Here is a 15,713-nt window from a genome sequence, read left to right on the forward strand (position 1 = left end):
AGGAACAATGACAATTCTATCACATAATAATATGACAGTTTTCTGAGTTATTTTATTTCTACATAGAAAGATAGACAGAAGATAAATAGATAGATAGATAGACAGACAGACAGACAGACAATTTGGCTCATTTATGAGCCTGAGAGTTTGGCACATTTCCTTTCACAATTCTGTCCCTTTACACATGCCATAGATGCATAAATCCAGCACAAAAAGAATACAACACACAGTCCTGTGTACGTTAACTTGGATATTTTAGTCCTGCTCTTGGCCATGCAAAAGAAAAAAAACATATATATATATATATATAGCTTCACTTTACCAAAGAGACTTCTGATTAAGTCAGGCCACGAAAGCATAATTTTAGACATGATAACCTATAGTCTTCAGTTCAAATGGTTATGATGATAACTGGAATGTATTTGTTTAACTATCAATTTATTAATGTACTTATTACAAAGTTTAAAACTTTCTGTAAAGTTCAAGATTATTCAATGATTTAAAACATACGTGCCTGTAACTCACAATATACAACAGACTTAAATACTCTACTATCCAAAGTAAAATCTAACTACCTAAACCCCAAGATTTTCTTTTCTTTGAGATCTTGTAGAAAGCCAACTTGGTAAGAAGTCTCAAATTTAAAAGCTTTACAAGCTAAAGAACAGATTAAAATCTAGGGTGAAAGAGAGGGAATACATAAATAAAAGTAAAATCAGAAGAAGGATTCATGAATCACCTACTTGTCTTTGTTTACACTTTCTTTAAAAGCTGGACAATTAAAAAGCATACAGAAAAAAGGTTCACACTAACAGAAACAAGTTTGTGCCATGTAGATTTCTCTTTTTCTCCGTCTCTCACTTTTTTCTTTTAAAGACAGTTTGGCAATAATGTAATTAATGCCCTGTCTGGCCTTTCAGTCAGTCAGCTCCTTGTCAGGGATGCCAGAGCACTGAAATGCCACTAGTGTGTCATGGGATCCATGTTCAGAGCTTTACTTTTCTCCCAGCTGTAGGCCCATCATGTTGAACTGACATTGCACATCACTCAGCATGGTGATGCCAAAACAGCTAGCACCCACAAGCAGCACGTGTAGCAGCCTGTCGCCATGCTGATGTAGCCCTGACTTATGCCAATTTCCATCAGCATAAACCAACAAACTGCCCCCTTGGCCTGGTGAGAGAGAAGGAAACAATAGGGATACCGTGGAAGAGCAGTAGGGCTGAAACTATTCTGCCAAAATTTACATTCCATCTTGAAAGCTGCTTTCAGGCCCCTGTGTCCACTTGCATTTTTTGTGCATTTGAGTTGCCAAGGCCGTGCCTGTGGAAAGCACATAAAATCTTTACAACACAGTTTCTACCAGGACTGACTTATTTATATAGGGTAGGTGTAAGCTCTACAAACCAGGAGGAGACCAATTCCTGGAAACTGATGTCCAAAGCTTTACATGATCCCTTAGCCACTGTCACACTACAGAGTCCCCCCAGAAATGACCTGTCTTCTTCTAGCTTCCCATTTGCCTTTACTGCTGAACCTCCATCGGCTGAACTTGCTGGACTTTGATAGCTCAAACCCAGCAAAAGTACATGAAGTGCATTGCTGCTAGAGACTACCAGGTGGTTGCTGATGCTGTTAGATTGCTAAAGTGAAACAAGGCTCTGAAAATAGTGCTTGCCTTACATACTCAGGACAGCGGTATTGTATGGATACAAATGATGCTGTCCTAGTCACGAAACTCATCAACAGGTTTCAGAGCATCTCTTTTAGGACAACGAGTTTTCACACTGATTTTCATAACATTTGTTTTTGATTAGTACATTTTAAGACCTACTTGTTTAGTAGTTCTGATTAGAAAGTTTGTTGTTGCATTTCACATCTCAGTACATTCAGAAAGCAAGTGTCATTCATATTCATATAACTCTGCTAAGACCAACCCAAATAATCCATTCTTGACATCTTTGGTTTGTTAATAATGCTTCTAAATGACCCAGGTTATTTTACAAGGGCATAGACATATTTCTGCCTATATATCTGCCACAGAAATATTTTACTCTTGCCACAAAAGGCTTTCGAATAGCCTACCAAGCTTAGGATGAGTGACGGCTGCCATTCATTTCTTTTTTCACCTTTGTTATATACAATAGAAATTGAACAATGCAAGAATAAGCATGATGAAATTAAGCTCGTCTGAGTTTGAGGTCAACAGCATTGTGGAGTCAACCCATTTTTCAAAAAGGGATCAGGAAATTTTATTTTTTTTAAAAAAGGATACTTTTTAACTGTGAACTGGCCCAGCTAATAACAAGTGATGTCTGCTTTATGCTGCAGATGTAAGCGTGAACAGAATTATGAGGAAAGGCCTTTCAAATGGGTGTGCTCTAAAAAAGGGACACTTTCTGTGTACAGCTGCACTTAGTGGCCTCCTTAGTGCCCTGAATCTGAGACCAGAACCTTTCCAGACCAGTTAGTCGCGCAGAGAGATGTCAGGGGTAGTTTTGAGTTATGTTTCCTATGGTTCTGGGGGAGATTCCTTCTCTGGCACTTGGCAGTGCATCAATGATTTCTGCAGTTATTTTATATTATCCTTAGGTTTTAGTTTGTAGCCTTGTTTGTGGACATCTGGGTTGAGTTTTTTCCTCCAAAGCTTCTTTTATCAAAGTTGACCTTTCGTATCAAGTGGAGGTCTCTCAAAAACACATTGAAAATGTCCTATGCCTCCATTAGCTTGTACTTTTGTGGGGAGTGAAGAAGAAAGAAAATCCTGCATTTATGTTTTATTGGTAACACTGTAGCTGCAAAAAAAAATCAAGCAGAGGCTTTCTGGTGTAGAATAGCTTTCTTTTATTCTCTTTTTGGTTGTTGTTTATGATTACTAGGCCTGACTTTCAATATATATATTTGTTTTTCCTTGTTGACAATTTTACTATTACTTTTACTTTGAGGGTTTTTTTCTTTCCATTAACATTAAATGATGTCTAGGTCTGTCTGCTTCTGTTCATAACAGCTTTCCACATTGTGCTGATGAACTATTTCTCTCTCCTATCCAAACCATTCCTAGATATATTGCCAAATATATCTCTGAGAGTTTCTCCAACTTTCTCCTCTCTTATCAGAGATGGAATCCTGCAACCATGGTGGAAAAGCTGTATAAGAGCAGAAGTTTAAACTCCTCTCTACTTCAATGGTAGAGGATACATCCGGAAATAAACATTCTTTGAAAGTACTTTTAAAAAAAATTTCACGACACAGCACACAAGTCATGGTCATTTTCTACATTGGCTTGTCTGATGTACAAATGTCCAAAAGAATGAAACAAATTGCTTACTTCGTTCCTGGCTATTTATGAATGACATCGTGGGTTAAACAACCATTCTCACAAAAAAAAAGATGATTTATTAGCAGTGATTCACAAGCTGGTCATCCTTGCTATTACATCCACAAATTCTTCATGCGCCAGTGGTGCTCTTCAGTTTGTGATTGTCCATCCCATGAGACTTAGGGAGACTGATAGAAAGATAAGGTAGAAACTTATAAAATTATCTTTGTCTTCTTCATATTACCCATTTTAAAAGTGAAATGCAGGATGGTAATCAGATTCACATGTTGCATGTAGACTTTGGAAAATACCAGTCTCAGTCTAGGATGGCTTTGAGTCCTGTCACTCATGACCATAATAATTCCTATTCTTCCAATCAGAAAACTACAAGGTAGTTTATCAGCCTTTGATCCTGGGCTCAGATCGTTTGTGTCCAGGCAAGAACTTGATCACACATATCCCAGTTCAGGCCATGCGCCAGCATTCAGCTTCATTTCGTCAATGTTAGGAGACTACAGGACAGCTAATCAAATAAGTGTGCTTGGCTTATTATATCTTAATGAGGTATTCTTAAAATAATGGACCGTGTATTCCCCAAGCTCCTAGTAAAAAATCAGTCCCAGAGGCAATTAAATAAAACAGAAAAGCCTCAACCTGCACTTTCTACAGCACACCTCTACAGCCTGTAGACTGTAGACAGCAGCCTGGGTGAGAATTCTTCAACAAAATGGGTTTTCACCAGAATTTGTCAAAACAAAAATTTCTTGTTTTCAGAAACACGTCCTTTGTTGAGAAATTTTCTCAGCAGCAAGATGGGCTTACATGTTGGTTGTAACATCAGAGACAAGATTCTCCGGGTTGTAGGAAAACTTCCGTGCAAGTTTTGGACCCTCTCTCCACTGAGCACCCTACCCATTGCAATAGCTTGTTTTCCCCTTTCTGGTTGCATCCAACACAGAAGCCTCAAAGCTCTAAGGAATGGAAAAACATGAAAACATTTCTCATTTCCCTTTTTCAATATTTCAAGTAAGTATGCTAAAAAAAATTAGACCATGCAGACAGCCAATATCTCTTGCAGTAGCCTAATTTTTCTTACAATGATACCTCAGGCAAATCAACTGTGGCAAAGAAAGGGGAAGGATTAAAACTATGTAAAATTCCCTCGTTTACTTATCTTCTACATCTTCTTAAACTACTACTCCTCCCAAGGGATTCAAAGTCCTAGTGTTGCTCAGTTCTTCTACCAGCCACAGAGAAGAAATGTTTAATGATGCTTATCAGACCAATTCTGACAAATCACTCAGGAGTTTCAAACCAAGTAATTATTACTTTTAACAAAAATATAATAAAGATAGCATATAAGAAAGTTGCAGAAAATATTAGTCATTTAGTTCTTTTCATGGACCCTTCTCACCCACTGAAGAAATCTTTATTTCCTCTTTCAACAGGAAGTACATCAGTTCTGATATAGCTACTAGCTTGGCTAGCTACTTCCCTTTCTATTCCTCAGTAATTTCAGAGAAGTGCTTTTAAAGCTCACATAGCCATTATCAGTAATTTTGATGCTGTACACACCACATCCAGAACTAAAAACACATTAGCCATGCTGTTGACTATCCCATAGATAGAAGGCTAATGCTCATTCTTATATTGCTGGGATCTCTCTGCATCATTCAGTGTTTCCATCATGAGACGGAAGTGTGCCATCTAAGGAGGTACTTCATATTTTGTACAGCATTCTGCTCCATTAGCTTTCATAGCCTGAGATACTGTATACTTCTATTTTGTTTGTGGTTGCTTGGATAAGGGCCTATTCTCTTGAGGTGAGAATTCACACAATTCTTCCAAAGCAAGCACACCTAATGAAAGTAAGAAATTCAAATTTTAGACACCTCACACACAGAGATTCACAAAGATCATTCATCTTTGACTATGTAGAGAACTGGTGAGACACTACAGACTTAAATTTGAATATGTTTGCTAATGACACATAGTTCTGTGTACCCTTCACATCATACAGCTATATCGCCCTCACTAAATTAATCTACTTTTTGATGAAGATGAGTTCATGGATGAAGAACAGCTGTTAGAAAATTAATCAGATCAAAATTAAGATTACACTGTGAAGTAGAGGAAAGCACACACTTTGCAAAAAGACATGTTCTCATCTATTTGATGAAGTGTAATCACAACTTGTCCATTCTTAACACGTTACTTAAGAGTTTTTGATTCCTCACTGATGGGAACTTTTCATCATAATATCCATGGAGAAGTAATTAATTTTGGCTAGGACACTCCATTATATTTTCCCTTAAATAACCTGACTCTCTGTCCCTTGGATATATTTAGAAGGGCTACAACAACATAGTCTTGTAAGTAGACACAAAACAGAACTCCACAAACTACAGCCAAGGCTGAAATCCAGCAGAAAACTTTGTAACTTACCACAAGGACCATAATTCTCACTCAGCTTTGCCTTTTAGTCTCCCTGCAGAATTTCCCATCATGATCAAGATCTTGGGTCACCTTTCAGGGTGGGCATCCCTTAAAAAACAACAACAACAACAACAACAACCAACAACAACAACAAAAACTGACCTTCCTTAAAAAACCACCATGGTTAACAAGCAAAATGCTGCCTGTTGCCAGGTGAATAAAGAGTAAAATGCTGCCTGTTGCCAGGTGAATAAAGGTTCTTTGTTGGACAAAACATTGCTTGGAGTTGGTCCAAAACTGTTGAAAACATTCTCAGAAGACCTAAGAACCAATGCAAGCCCTGCTAACCTTACCCTCTGTCTGCAAAACCAACTTCCTTGACCTTCACTCTTCTAATAAACACCTAGCAGAACATATGCAAATGTAAAAAATAGTTTGCTTTTTTTCATCTACAGACAATTATCCCCCAGGAAAAGGCAGAGGGAAAGAAGAAAATAACCTGTATAAAATTAACAGCTCTGAATTATTCATTTTTCTGAGTATTAATAATATTTTCATATGAAATAACGATTCCCTGTCCTGCACATTTGAAATAACCCATGAGGTTTTATGATTCAGGAATGACAGGATTGACTGCCCCCAAAGAATAGATTTTTACTGTTTATCATTCAAACGTACCAGATGTATCAAAGTTTGACTTTGCAGATAGTGCTGTTTCTGCCATGTACAATTCTTGGTGTTTTAAAATAAACTAATATTTCTCTTCTAAATTATGGAAGTAGCTTCTGATTTCTATTAACAGGAAGTAGGAAGCAGACTCCTACTCATATCTTCTGTATTTTTTGCTCACATCATAAGGTTCGGTGTGATTTTGTTACTCATTGTCAGCATCCAAGACTCAGATGTATTTACAGGAAAATGAGTCAGTGATAATGGTTTTCAAAACAAAGTTATTTAAATATGAATGTTATTAAGTAATATGCCTTTCATGAACTCAAAAAATGAAATAATTGAAACTACTAGTAATGATCCAGCTCTAAAATAATGGAAAAATGAGGTTGCTTGTATCTATTCATTTGTTTTGAGCTATCACTCAAAAAAAAATTCAGTCCAGTAACATCAAGATCTAACAGTAACACAGTATTTTATTTGTCTCCAATCATATCGCACCCAGGATGCACTAAGCTCCTTTTAAACTTCTGCCTCTGCAGCCAGCCAGTTCCATTGCCTGCTCAGGCTGGAGGCAGAGAAGGGCTCTGCCATGCCTCTCACTCAGCATTCAGCACCAAAAGGGAGAAGAGATAGGACAACACAGGTATAGACAATGCCAACTTTCTTTAGGAACCTGAGTTTTAACTGGCTGTACTACAGAGTTGTAGCATAGGTAACAGAGGCTTCTTCTGACCCTCCTACCCTGTGCAACTACCCATATACCAGATACCGTATGGCTTCAAACAAGAAAATTAAAAGTGCTGTGTTTCCTTGAAAGAAATTGAAAAAATAAGAAAATGCTGAAGTATATAGAAACTACTAAGACAATGAGTAGTGTTAATCCTTCCAAAAATCATTATTGTTGATATTAAGAAATATATCATTACTTTTAAAGAACAGATTCAATATAATGCTAACTTGCAAGGCATAGAAATAGCTCAAAATACATGTAAATGGCTTGTCATTATCATGAAATAAAATTCTCTAAAAAACCTAAAATCCTCTCCACAACATGATAAAATACAAGCGTAACGTCTTGCTGATATGTTACATCAATCTTTCATCTTTAAGCTAAACTATAATCTATGTTCAGGAAAGAGCAGAAACGCCTTCTAAATGTATACCTGCTGGCTGAACTGGCCTGTTGAAGGGCCTCTAACAAATTATGCATTTAATACATTTAGTTTGGTCTTTAATGACCAGAAAAGAGAAAACCCAGCTAAGTGGATACAGAACTTGCATGGCAACACAGAGTATTATACTGATTTCATTCTGACTGACAGGCTCTGTATTACCCAGAAGACTGTAGAATAAAACCACTTCAACTCAGGAACTGCCTGCTGAGATATATCATTTAACAAAACATTAAGCAGAAAGGAACAAAATTGTTCAGCATGAAAATTTCAGAATTAGCTAAGACAAGTTCAGGACTGAATTTAGTCACGGGATGAAAATGGAAAGACATTAAGTGTTACTAACTAATTGAATTTTTCTGCATTAAATAAAAATGAAAGATCTGGTTGCTGTTATAAATGTAGCCCATCAAGTTAAGAAATTATTGAAGTTATATTCTCTCAGAAAATATTCTATTTTATTGAAATGAAGGCTGAAGTTACAAATCTGAAATGTAAGTCTTAATAACCTGTCAGAGGTATTGTATTTCTCAAAAATGTCAACCAGAAAGAAGTTCAGCTGCTGTGCTACAGAGCAGATTGCTTTGCCCATTTTCAGAAATAACAATGATGCACAAGGTAGGACCACAGACAGAATAGCCAGTGAGAACAGAGGCAAAAGAATAGAAAGGTATGGAGGGGACATTACGTGACATTGCCTTGAAAAAGCAACCTTCAAGAAATTTGCTCATTGACTAATTTTGCTCAGTACTTTAGTATTTGTTTTATTTCATTGTTTTCATTAATTTCTTTAACACAAAAACTGTGACTAAATTAAGAAACGGGCCAAATCACAAAGCCAGGAGGATAATCCGTTCAAAAGATAACTGAAATAACAACTGGGAAGAACCAGATGACCTTGAAACATGAAGAAACAGAAATGTAATGGTAAAATAAAATACAAGGTCCTGAACTGAAGAAATAACAGGAATTTCTATGAGAAGTTGTAAATGCATCAGCTAGAACTGAGGAAGGAGAGAAACATAGGTACCTTAGCTAATCATAGAAAGAACAATAACGAGCAAAGAGAAGCAGCTATGAAAAGTATGACTAAAAGGTGTTTCAGTCAAGCTGTTTCTAGTTGAACTAAGTAAATATAAATGTCATGTGTGCATCATGATGTGATGCCTGATTTAAAATACAGCTTTCACCATACATATTTAGATACAAGGAACTCGGACTAGAACAGAGGTAGAAAATAAGTACTGGTATGCTCCGAGCAATGACTAGCCCATCGTATGAGGTGAGGTTAGATGAAATTGGCTTGTTTTCAGTCAAGTAAAATGAAGACCAGGAGGAATTTGTTATCCATAAGTCTGGGGTAAGCAACAGAGGAAAAAGAATGCTTTAATTTAAGGTATAAGAAACATGTAATAGGATGTAAACTGTTATTAAGAGATCAGAAAAATTCTAGTTTCTAGACTGTCAGGTCATGAAATCTGGAACCGCTTTTTTAGAGGCTTCTCATCCATCATATGCTTATCATCCTTCAGTTTTGATTAAGTTAAATTCAATTAACTTGTACTACTATTACTAAATTATAGAAAACTGTGGGCTTACAGAAATCAAGAGAAAGTTGACTTTATTGGTAGAAGTAATTGTTTTCTTGTTTGCCGTTAGTCAGCCTGGCAGAAGCAAGATGGCATGAGTCTGTAGTGTTACACTAGAACGTACCTCTGACACTTCAACCTCCAGATGATCTCCTCCTCTAAGGCAAGTGTCTTGATGGCATTTATATAAAGTAAAATTGCTCATGAAAAGCAGATAGCCATTTATGGAGGTAAAGGAGCAAGTAAAAGAGGAGCACATCCCAGCTTGAGTGTCGAGTCAGTATTTACTCATATAATGGCTCCCAGACTGACGGGAAGTGTATGGAGAAACTGCTTCACCACACAGCTCAGAGGGATCAGTGGAAATTGGGCTGCATGCACAGTGAAATCTGAACATCACTACAGCTCAGGCTGTGCGTGGTAACTTCTCCTTGTCTGGAGATGTTGTGCTTTTCTCTTGTACTAAGAGCCTGATCTGTTCAAATTAGTCCCACTTGCAACAATAGACATTACCTGGAAGACAGTTTTAAAGAAAAATCCTTCCCATCTGTATTTTATCTACCTGTTATATAATTTCATAGTCATCTCTTAGCCATATCAATTAGTATTAAGATACGTTTTTTCTTAGCTACACATATCTATTTTATCATCCTTATGTCAATGCTTACTATCATATTATTATGCTTGCATTATTATTACATTTCAATATTCTACTTCATTATTACTGAAAAGCAACTTGAGTAAACAATCTAAATTGTTATGAGTTTCTTTTCCTTTTTACTCAACAAACCAGATCACTCCTCATTCAGGTGTGTGGGTTAACATCTATGTATCAACACAGCTACAATATAATTAATTTAGAGTAAGCAAACTTTTTAAGCCTAAACTCTTCTTCACATAGTTCTGCGAAGCTAGAGCAACAGGATCGTTGGTGCACAATGCTGAAGAATATACACATTCTTCCTGAAAGTGTTTTTATATTTTAAATTTTGTCTTATACACTGAAGCTATTATAGCAAATTTTGCCACTGCCACCTAGGGCCACCATTAATGGTGACAGAAACAGAAGCAGTGGTACAGCAGTAGTTATTGGAACAAATTAATTTTACTCATTTAGAAAGGTTCGCCTGTGACATGCAGAAGGAATTACAGCAGCTAAGTTTAAGATGTAGTTTGTGAATATAATTCCCTATGAAAGGCATTATAAGACATAGCCTTTTGACACATCAGAGGTTTAGCATAGAAGGTTTCTATCAGTCCTTGTACTTACCAAACAGAAACAAGAATGCTGGAAGATCATTGCTGTTTCATTGCACTTTCAGAAATAGAATGACCCTGCGAAGTACAAAACAAAAAGACCCTGGACAAAGGACACCTTTACCTGCATTAAGTACTTCTAAGCATCTGTCAGGGAAGTAGCATGTAAATGCAAACGTTGCAATTCAATATGAAGAATTTACAATACCCTCATGATCCATTTGCAGACAGTAGAAAAAAATAATAGTGACATAAAGTTAAAAGCATGAAAAACTTGTAAAACCTGAATATTTTCTTCTTTTTTTACACTCTCCTAGCATCAAATCCAGTGTTCAGATGAGGTATTCAGAAAGAGCTTGGAAGAAGTAGGACACAGGATCACATGCAGAACACCGAAACTGTATTTAGAAATATAATCACTGACTTAGGAATTCCTAAATGGCAATATGGTATATCTGAACTTGTTAAAGTGATGTGGAGCACTGACAAACTGAAAGGGGTTCAGTGAGCAGCCAACAAGCACTACACATTCATACAGCTGTTCAGCTACTGTACTCAGGCACTCACTTACAATTCTTCTCCAAAAGGCATAAGTGGAAATTTTATCCATCCTGAAATCATGCAGTGACACTTCATTGAAAAGAATCATTAAATTTAGATAGGTTAAAAAAATAAGGATCATAGGCTCAGAGAACAGTTTTTGCAGATGAATATGATTGTCTTGGGATGTGCAAAAGCAGTTACTGGAGAAATCATACAAGAAACAATATGTTTCGAAGCTAGTGAGCATTTGATCTATTTCAATATCTTGAAAAGTTGATTCATATGGACTCGGATAGTGATAACGTCATGTGAATTAAAAATAGCTAAAAGACCATAACAAATAGGAACGACAAAAAGAAATGTATCAATTTGTGATAGCTCAGCCTCAGTGCTCACATAGATAAGATTAGATCAGTATGTTAGACTGAAAGATAGAAATATTCAAACCATCAAAGGGAGATGCAGTTGGTAACAATGGAATATTTATACCAGCGCAACATCACTTGAACAAATCAGTGTCCTAACCTGCTTTCTGAGTAGAGCTCAGACAATCTAGAACTACCCACAACAGGTCCATCCACTTGAACTGACATCTACATCTGCATCAGATTCTCAATTTTGGCAGTTGAGAAAGAGGATAATGTTGGTCGTGAAAGGTTGCTGATCATCAAAAAAAAGTCTTATAGAAGGAGTAATGTATGAATTGAAGCAAAACTTGCCTTTTTTTCCTTCGCTTTTTGATTGGATGAAAGCAATGTTTCTTATTTATACATCAATAATCATATGTTCTCTTCTGTTCAGTTTGGTAATAAATATGTAGAAAGTAAATAATATAACAATATAAGCTATAAGAATAGCTTTTACAGTTGGGTTTTTTTTTTTATTTCCTAATGCATCTCTTATGTTTTCTCTCATAATCTTCTATGGACCATGAAAGTTTCTTGGTGGTGATGGACAAGTGGGGTAGCTATTTAGATAAAATAGTTTAAGATATAGACCATAGTGTTCAGACCTCTTTGGTGCCAAAGATTATATGCTATCAACACAGAAAGAGTCATTCTTCACCAGTATCAGCAAATAGTCTTCTAAAATGTCCTTGTGTAGCCAACTGAGATACCTACTGGAGTCCATTCTGCTGGTGACAGAACATTTCCAGAAACACCACCTTCAATGTCTTGCTCTTTATAGCCAGACTGATGCTACTGCTGCTAACACTGAGTATCTCCTTACTAATTCAATTAGCCACATTGGTGTAGAGAAGATTACCCCAAGGAAGGAAGAATATAAAAATAGGTAGGAATAGTTTGCAAACTTATTAAAATATAATCAAAAAATCAGCAGTTAAAACATTAGGGAGAGCTGGGAAAGCTTCTAAAACAGAGAAAGCCAAGATTTTGGACCTCTAGATAGTCTTTTTCCATTTGGTTATCTGGTGGGAGAAACCATTCACCCCTCTCACCTGCAAGATGTATATATTGATTCTGACAAAATCCACCTCTTAAAATAGAAAATCCTTCTATCAGGTCAAATAAAAAGCAGGCCCAATCTTTGATATAACCTAAAAATACTCCAAAATTAGAAACACTGAGACATTGAAAGAAAGAAAAAACCCTTGGATTTAGACTAGTTAGAAGACATATTTCCAACTCACATGTACTATTAGTAGCTGTTTTCTGAGTGTGTTCTGCTTTCTGAATGTGAAGGCAGAAGAAAAAGGCTGGAAGATAAATATTGTGCAAGGGCAGTCTAAACGATTCATCAATTAGTTGAAAAAACCTAATAATCTGAGAATTCTCATGGGTGAGAAACATAATTTCTGGAAAGCTGAATAATTTTTACTTTTTGCTATGTGCAGTGTTAAATTTTAGTTTTATACCAAATATATAATTTTCTAGATATTTAGAAAAATCACCCACAAATAAACTATACTAATGGCAGTACAACCAGCCTCATTTTGTGTAATTTTGCTGCAGCAGTAAAACCAGTAAACCATAAAAGACCATAATGTAACCTAATTGGAATTTTGGAACAGAAAACACTATTCTTGTCCTTTCCAGTCTCATTCATACCTGCCTTACCACATTTATTCTCCAACAGTGAAACATTGTCTTTGAGAACGTTTGTCACTTCCCTAGAATTATCTATGAAGAAATGACAGATCATATGTTTGTTCTTTACTAGATTTAAGTCTACTACACTGTACCACTGACCTGCTCAGATGGGTGTGAGGACCCACCAGTGGAAATTCAGTAGCACTATTAAGACCCTAAGAGTCTCCATTTTGTCTATTTCTCTCCTTTCTTTTTGCGGTGAAAGCTTCCCTTGCAAGAAGTGTTTTCTTATTGGATGGTTGGTTTCCTGGGAAGGAGCTTTGTTGCTCATAAATAAAGTGTGAGGGCTCCCTCTGTCATCCGGGTGGAGAGACAGACACATCCAAAGCTCATCTGCCCCATCTGAACATAGGCTGGGACGAATCACCATGTTAAAGTGCCACTCTTTTCACTGACTATTAGAGTTTACCCAGCCAGCTTTGACTGGCAGCTAAGATTAAGTGAGATATACAACATCCTTACTGTCTAAACTACTCAATGTCCAGTGCCTGTACAGGGGGTAACAACACCTAGGAGCTCACAGATACACTGCAGTTGCTGTAATTTTTGTGGTGCTTTGCTAATGAGTAAACACACAGAGTATTTCCTAACAGTGGTCAGAGTCTATATTCACCTCTGGAAAATTGCTGTAAAACCTATTCACACAACCAGAAACCAAGAACAAATTAGATTAATTTGTCTCAGCAACTTTGTAATTCTCCAGGCGGAAATGACAACTCAAAAATCAAAGAAAGAACATAATTTCCCCAAGTTATTTTTAAAATTACTGTGGATAACATTCATACTTCTGCCAGCTTTCTCCTCTCTTGTGAAACAGAGCTCTCTAGCTAACAGGAAAACTTCAAAAAGTTTTGCATTTATTTTCAGTTTAGATAAGCATACTGAATTTCAAATAAACTTTACAAGTTTATCCAACCTTTTGAAGGCTGGATTTAGGTCTCACTTACACTAATTTGACCTTGCGTCACACCTGCTGAATTCAGTAGCGCTACTTCTGACTTAGGTTGGAATAAATGAGATTCAGACCTCTGAAGTCTGCAAATGGGAGTAGATTCAATACAAGAACTGCCTGTCTTTCAAGATTCCCAACACTTCTGATTCCAGCTGGAAACTTCTCAACAGCAATGTCTCTCAAGGTATCTTGACACTTCCAGTGTTGGCCAGCTCCCAAAAATTCAAGGGCTATAAAAATGAGAAAGGGAAAATACATTGAAATATTTCAGAACCTCCATAAAATGTCACATCTGGAAATCGGGCCATTTTTGCAAGAACACCTACGGATAAGACAGAGTGAACAGAGCTGTTTTTAAATTCCTGACTGATTCTCTGTCCCTAATTCTATTCTCATACTCAAGTTTCCCTTCAGTCTGTTGCTGAGTGCAAAATGATGTTTCATTTCAAGACGCATAGTGACTCAACGACTGGAGTTTAGCTCCTTGCTTTCAAAAGTGCTTTTATGCAATGAAGAAATGAAAGGTACTAAAATAAAATCATGTTATATTCTTTAAATCTGTCCACTTGCATTATGTTGAGGACCTGACCGGTCCTTCACATAATGTCTGAGATGACAGCAAGAAGGAGTTCCCACTGTGCACCACAGAACTCTGAAGAAGCTCAGTTGTGTTATATTTCTCAGCAGAGATTCACAGTTAGATTCTTGTCAAGTATTTATTTAAAAGATAGAACATCAGCTCTTGATAATCAACCAAATTTTTGCATACGTTTTCCAGCCAATTATCTCTAGTAAACACATAAAGTTTGCTGTTGAGCAATATATTTTTCTTCCATTGGCATTTTCAATGTAAAAGAAGCTTATTATAACTGCAGAAGCAGAAGGGAAAAAAACTGCGTTTTCACCAAGTTTGTATGAAACTCATGATTAACTAATTCAATTTTCATTGGTTCTCCTTGCATACTTTCTGTTCTTTATGTCTGTCACTGAACTATGAAATCTGGCCCAGACTTTAATGGTTCAGAATCATGTATGCAGAAGAAAGCACTATCTTACCAGTGAAAGCAGCTTGAATAAATACCTATTCTCTTTTTTACATATTTGGAAACAATAATTACAGAATTTGTTCCACTGCCTTAAATTGCAGGTCTAAAGCTTCTTCCAAGCCAAGTTATGTTTTGCCTGCCCTTTCATTCCCTGATGGACATTTCCACCTCCTTCTTTTGATTAGTCACTGGAGATCATCTGACCACATGGCCAGTCAGATCAAGATTTGCCTGAAAACAACCTGTAGTTGTAGTAGTAGCAGTAGTAGTAGTAGCAGTAGTAGTAGTACTAGTAGTAGTAGTAGTAATAATGATAATAATAATAAAAACCGGTAATGACAGTAATAATAATGTATGTATGTATATATTCCAACCAGATCAACCATAAAATGCAACACAAATTGTGAAAACAAATTTTATTTTAAACATTCTTTCAGCTTAAATTAACTACAGAATTACTTGTAACCAACTTAACCTTCGTAGAAAGATGAAGAAAAAAACATTATTTCCTATACTGCCTTTTTTAAGAAATTATTTAATGGAGAGAAAATATCATTCTCCCGGCCTTCTGTCTAGGTCTAGAAGAAACAAAACAGAAAGAGATGCACTTTCATCC

Source organism: Aptenodytes forsteri, unplaced genomic scaffold (genome assembly GCF_000699145.1).
Source record: "Aptenodytes forsteri isolate BGI_AS27 unplaced genomic scaffold, ASM69914v1 Scaffold217, whole genome shotgun sequence".
NCBI classification, from domain to species: Eukaryota; Metazoa; Chordata; class Aves; order Sphenisciformes; family Spheniscidae; genus Aptenodytes; species Aptenodytes forsteri.